A 6,584-nucleotide genomic window follows, 5' to 3' on the forward strand; every position below is an offset into this window, starting at 1 on the left:
ATCTCTCCTGGTAGCGGGCGAGACGCTCCGGTTAGCTTGCCCTCGCATTTGTGTGCACCTCAGGTCGGTTTTAACGTACACGGAGCCGCTAAATCAGTGATAGTAGAAATCATTGGGCTCTTGTTATATATTCACGTTTACCGTTCGACTTTAATGAACGTATCTGCAGGAGATTTTTAACCCATCACAGCAAAAATTGGAGAGTTGATTATAACACCCAAAGAGTAATTTATGGCGTTTGGTGTTGGAGTTCAGTGCCACTGCTGAAATGAAGACGCCGCCATTATCTTCCAGTGTGTTTGAAAGGCAAGTTGCATTAAATCAAACTTAAGCATTTATAATTTGGTGCTAATTCAATTAGCAGATTTTACAATATTATGTGCTGTGGAGCGAACGCACACTTGTTTATTGCCAGGACCATCGCCGAATATGAAACATTTCTTTATATTTTTCTTAATAAAAAGCGTGTGGTTAAATAACGTTAATCGGCACTGGAGATAAAGTATGGTGCAGTTTACAGTCGACTGCAGCGTGACTAACGCTGACCTTATTGCTGTCTGTATATTGTAATATTACTGCGTAAACGATGTGACGTAGGCTACATCTATCCAATACAGTATTCCTCATTTACACCGGTTTACAATGTCAAACGCTCTTGCACAGGTGAGACAATAAAATGTTACTTTCTTAAATCAGTATTTTTGTACTATGGATTGATAAATTGTGGATACATGTCCACAAATTGAAGTTAAAAAAAAAAAAGTATAAATAAATACATTTAGACCCAAATCATTTGAATGTGTACAAATACACATTTAGATATTTTATTTTTGCATCATTTATACATATGTCTCTTGTATTTTATACTGGTCTGCCCTGCAGATATGTGAAGAATTCAAGAGGATAACAACAGTTAGCCTTGATTCGACCTTTCTGGCCAAGCTTGACCAATGCACCCCAAAACTGATGGCCTTGACCCAGTCAAAAAGAGGAGCTGCAGGCCTGAAGATAAGGCAGATTAAGGACATGCTTCTGCAGGTATAATGACTAACTTTATTATAAATAGACCTTTATTTTAATCTGCCTCACTTTTTTTTCAAATTGTTCTTATTTTGGTTACACTTGAATCTGATTTTTAATGAACACCGTATCTATTTTTTCCATCAATCAGGACAACACAGTTGAAAAGAGAAGTTGCCATTCGCTGCCTCATAGTCTATCTTGGAGAGAAGGAGGAGGATCTTTTCAAACTGTACTGTGTAAGTACTTGAGTACTTTTCTAATGTTTTATTTTGTTTCAACTGCATGTCTCTGTAGGGTCTGTATGTTTTGTTCATTAGATTTTCCGTTCAGGGGTGAGTATTATTAGAGTATTATTATTTGATTTTCTTTTCAAAGTTGAAAAACAAAAACATTAAAAGCGAAGCATTTTTCATTTTAGACGTTACAATGAAATGAACAAAAATTTGAAAATGGATTGATTTTGCTTTTATAGGTTGTAAAATGAAAAAAATACAATCACTTAAAGACAAACACAAAAGACAACCCGATTTAGCATATTTTCATACCGGAAGTGGTAGTTTATTTGGGCGAATCATGGGGAGGCTTTGCAGGGGGAGGGACTTACAAAGGTCCTGTTCCAAAATCAAACCATTATCAAATTTTTGTTTATTTCATTGTAAAGAATATGTGAAAATGCCTTGCATTTCATTTTTAGATTTTCAACTTTGAAATGAAAATTAAATAAACACTCGTTTTGTTTTTTAATACATGCCCCTGAACGAAAAATCCAATGACCAAAACATACATGGACCCTTTAGCCTTCGTGGGTAGAGATATGGCCGTTTCAATCTTGTGCACCAGTCTCCTGTGGGCTAGGCGTTGAAGTACATGGTCACCCTGCATTCCTTTATGCATGTCATCCTGAAGAGCTTGAGCTATGCATTTTATACATCCTGACATCTTTAAATTTCTCTTACAAGGATGTGGAGGAGCTCGACGCAGACCTTGCAATGCAAATGATGAAGATTGCTATCGTTGGTGATGGGCATGCAACCATCATAGTTGAGGGATCCAAGATCCTGGAGGGGATTGATGTCGCCAGATCCTGTGCTTTGCTGATGGGAGTAATCTACGCTCTTAACCTTACCTATCCCAAGCACTTGAAATTTACCTTTGAAGTATTTCATTTTGATGGACAAAAAGCCAGCTCTAAAGTAATGAATCTCCAGTTTTTACTATTTTCTAAAGCAGACCTGATCGACCTTTCGTGAGGGAGAGTTTCACATCAAACAATAGCCTACAAATGCTGCTGTTAAGGACTTTGAGCTGTGGTTAATTTCTCCCATGACTTCTGTGTTCTGAGGGTATTGGTGTGTTTTGAACTTCAGATGCAGTGCCCTCTTTAGTTGCCGTTAATCTGGAAGGTGAATAGTCAAAACTTTTCCAGAACTCTTACATAATCATCAATAAAGATGATTGAGTAAGAGTACTGGAAAAGTTGAAAGAAGCTTTGCTCATTTTATGTTTAAATTAGTACATTTAATTTACAGCAATATGTCATCTCTTGTTTTGATTCACTTTCATGTGTTCAATTCAAAGAATGGTAATCCATGTACTGGGTTTTACTACATTTTTTTACACTGTTCCTCATAAGTTTCTGAGGGCATGCTGTTTTGTGTCTCAGCAAAATGTACCCTACAAATTTTGCTGTTTGAATGTTTAAGAATTGTCTTACTGTTTTTTACTGTCAATAAATGGGTCTAACTCATTTGAATAATACTGTCTGAATATCTATTCTTTTTGAGCACCAGGAAAGAGTCCCTTAGCTGCTGTCCAGGTGCTTGGTTTTGACATCGCCCTCATGCCTCTAAATACTAGCCTTCTTGGAAAATGCCCTTATTATATGAATCTCTTGCAGGGATCATATAGGGATCATAGTTATTAAGTTCATGTTATTTAGAAATTTGTTTTATTGTGACCAAAAAGATACTATACCATACCTAAAATATCATGTTGGATCAACTTAAATACTTGCATGTATGTTGATAAAATTTTAAGTTCATTTTAATTCGAAATTTATTTTATGACCAAAAAGCTACTTCACCATGCATTAATATCATGTTGGATCAACTTAAATACTTGCATTCTTGTTGACAATTATTAAGTTCATGTAACTTAGAAATATGTTTTGTTGTGGCCAAAAAGCTACTTCACCATACTCAAAAACATTGCTTTGAATTAATGTAATTCTGCCAGCAATTGGCTTAACTTAAAAATTCTAGTGGAAAACGTTAACACATTTTTTTATGTCGAACTAATGTTTTATTTTTTAGAGTGTACATGCGGTATATGTTAATGGTTTTGATATTGTGGCTTATTTTATGTTTAATAGTAGTCATTTATTAATGTATTCATCTAATTCAGTTAGCCCACATTTCAATACATATCTCAGTTTTAGCCATGTTTTTGGTTCAGTTTGGTCTTGATGACTTGGCACCAGTGGCGATTTCTTTAAGACTGCAAGGGAAGCTCAGCTTCCCCTATAATGTCACAAAATTAATGGTCAAATTACGTACTATTGTATTAACATTTTATTGACTAAAAATGCGTTAGAAAACATTCATCTCAAAGACGAGTTCGTTCAGAATCAGTTACTGTAGATATAGCAGGTCGGCTGACTTGATTTTCTTCTCATACATTCCCGTAGCGTCACAGTGCATTTCCCCATTGAAGCCCAGTGTCCATTGACTTCAATGGGGCTGCTTTGAACGTTTTTTTCCAGTGCTTTAAAACTAGACGGTCATTGGATAAACGCTGCGATTATGTCCCGCCCACGGACGCTCAGCGTCTCTGGGGGTGAATGAGGAGTGGGCTGGCCTGGACTCCGAGCTTCTGCGTGATGATTGGAAGGTCTGTCGAAAGATTGCATCTCCTTTTGACTGACAGCGATTTTGTACTATAAGGAATCGCTGAAGCTATTCGCGCTCAGTCCCATGATATCGTGGATTTCTCAAGTTCAGTCGAAATAAAAACTGCTGCAACCTATTTCTTTATATTTGCTTGGCGAAATTGCTTGATTTTCATCATAAATTTCACACAATTATACACCACATTCCTTGTTTCACTTTTACAGAGTTTAATATTTTTTTTAGATCGTTCATTCATTCATTCATATAGTAGGCTAGGCTAGCGTCGTGGGTGAAACTGCACACGAAAAGTCACTGGAAAAGACGCCTAGTTGGTACGACAGGGTCACAGACCATTTTCTTGAAAAGGAACGTAGGGCAGAATTTACTTTTAAATAAATAGACAATTTTATGATATAGGCTGAAAATGAGCTTCCCCTATTTGACAGACCAGTAGCCGCCACTGCTTGGCACATCATTGTTTTTCCATCAATGTGTGTGTATTATGTACGATTTAAAATGCAATTAAAAAAAAAAAAAAAAAATTCTGATACACTTCTGTACACTGACGTAAAACATGGATTATCATATGTCTACTTCAAATTTCTTTTGAGAAATGTATTGTTTTTCCTATTTTTACCTAAAATTAGATAGAGTTGGCATTATAGAGGGTTTGCTCTTATATCACAATTTGGTCAATTATCCGGATGCGTGGCCATATTGGCAATGCACGGATGTAAACAACAGCCTGGATTGCACGATTAATGTACTACTGAACGTGTTGTTCTGCTAATTTATGCTGTCTAAACCACAGAAAAAAACATGTGGAAGCAGCTAAATCATATAAAGAAAAACTTAGTAAGCAGAAAATGGAGCAATATTTTGACAAACTAAAGTTAATAGGTAGTCAAGATATGTAAAAGCAGTATTAAGATATTAGCCTAATATTTCACCTACCTGACCAGAAATGATAAGAACAAACATGAATGTTGTCAAGATTTTTGCCTTTTGCACTCCTCTCCTTGATTTGTTATAACTTTTTGTCAGTCTATAGTACTGCAAATGTTTTTCCCAGTTAATACAGCCCAAAACATGACAATAATTGACCTTTTTTAGCAGCAATAATCAGCAAAATATGCGAGTTTCATTCAGTTCAGTGGCATTGTTTACATTCAGTGCTGCCAATATGGCCGATTGATGACACGTCATTAAAACACTCCATTGAGCTGTTACATTCATTCATACTGGAAGCCGGAGGGCACCCTTGTGCAAAAGCTCCAAATATGCCTCACAGAATTAAGAGTACTGATGACGCTTCAGGTAATCCCTAATATGGACAAAAACATCGCTAGCAAGCTATGAAAAAAGATGATGGAAATGTTTTTAATGATGAAACATGAAGGCAATAAACACTTGACTTGTGACAATGTATACCTAATCGGCATACCCTAAACCTTTGGAATGATAAAACATGTATGAATCCATACTTTTTTGCCTTGAGACTCCTCTACTGCCTCGAAACTGAGAAAATAATAATTGCAACATCATAAATAAAAGATTCACTTTTCATTCATAAAGACCACATGAAAAAAAAAAAATCACAGAAAATGTCTTTTTTTTTTTTTTATGAAAATGACATGAAATTACCCATATAACTAAAAGATGGCAGCAGAGGATCAATCATTGGCTGCAGCTGCCATTTCAATTCCCTAGTTATGAGCATAAATAAATAAATAACTGTAAAAGCTATTAAATAGCCTATATTTAATCGACACAAACTTGTTACTGCTGTAGATTTGTTACTCTGAATTTAGTCTGAATTTTTTAATGCACAGCTCTTTTTTTGACATCGGCTTGTCATGTTTTGTCCCGTTATTACTGTAAATCATAGCAATGACTCGCGCATATTTAGCTGATTTACGTGCATATTTTTTTTAAACATTCTTGAAACGGTATACATGGATGTTTGATCATCTTAGACAAACAAAACTTTTCTTTGATTGTGACTGGATTATGTAGATAGAGAAAACGAGCAAAGTACACTCCTATTACGGCACAGTATAGTTGACCGGAAATGTCTTAGATGGCTTGTCTAAAACAAGGAGGTAATCCATGCATATGGTCAATTCATGCACACAAAAGTTGTCCATGAGTTGCTCGCCCATGTAGAAAAATGTGCTGTTGCTGCCAAATCTCGATTACCGAAAATCACACTGTATTTGATACAAAACTAACGTGACTACATCAAATGAAAAAAGTCGTAACTTTATATTTTCATGTTTTCTTAAGCAAAACAAATTTTGAAAGTCTGCTGAAAACATATCTTTTTACATCTTTTGGCATAGACAGTTTGTTGAAGGTACACGTTATTTGGCAACGTGCTTGAGCAAACTAATCAAAGTGAAAATTTCAGAAGATTAGCACTCAGCATACCTGGTTAAAGAAGTCACTATACTTGCCACTGACATATAATAGTAATAAATGTAATTGTTAATAGCATGCTGACGTTAAACTGAAAATGTGGAAGGCCAGTCACTTTACTCACAATGATATCTGCACAGTGGTGAAATGTCAAAAAGAACTATTGGCCATTAATGGACTTTCAGCAAGGATGGATGCGGTTTATGTGAGATATGTGTGTGTGTGTGTGTGTGTGTGTGTGTGTGTGTGTGTGTG

General features: G+C 35.8%; 1 pseudogene; it reads left to right on the forward strand.

Moving 5' to 3' along the window:
- The first annotated feature begins 642 nt into the window (after positions 1-642).
- LOC141336848 (uncharacterized) overlaps positions 643-6,584 on the forward strand; it is a 90,473-nt pseudogene continuing 84,531 nt past the window's right edge.

Source organism: Garra rufa, chromosome 6 (genome assembly GCF_049309525.1).
Source record: "Garra rufa chromosome 6, GarRuf1.0, whole genome shotgun sequence".
Classification (NCBI taxonomy): domain Eukaryota; kingdom Metazoa; phylum Chordata; class Actinopteri; order Cypriniformes; family Cyprinidae; genus Garra; species Garra rufa.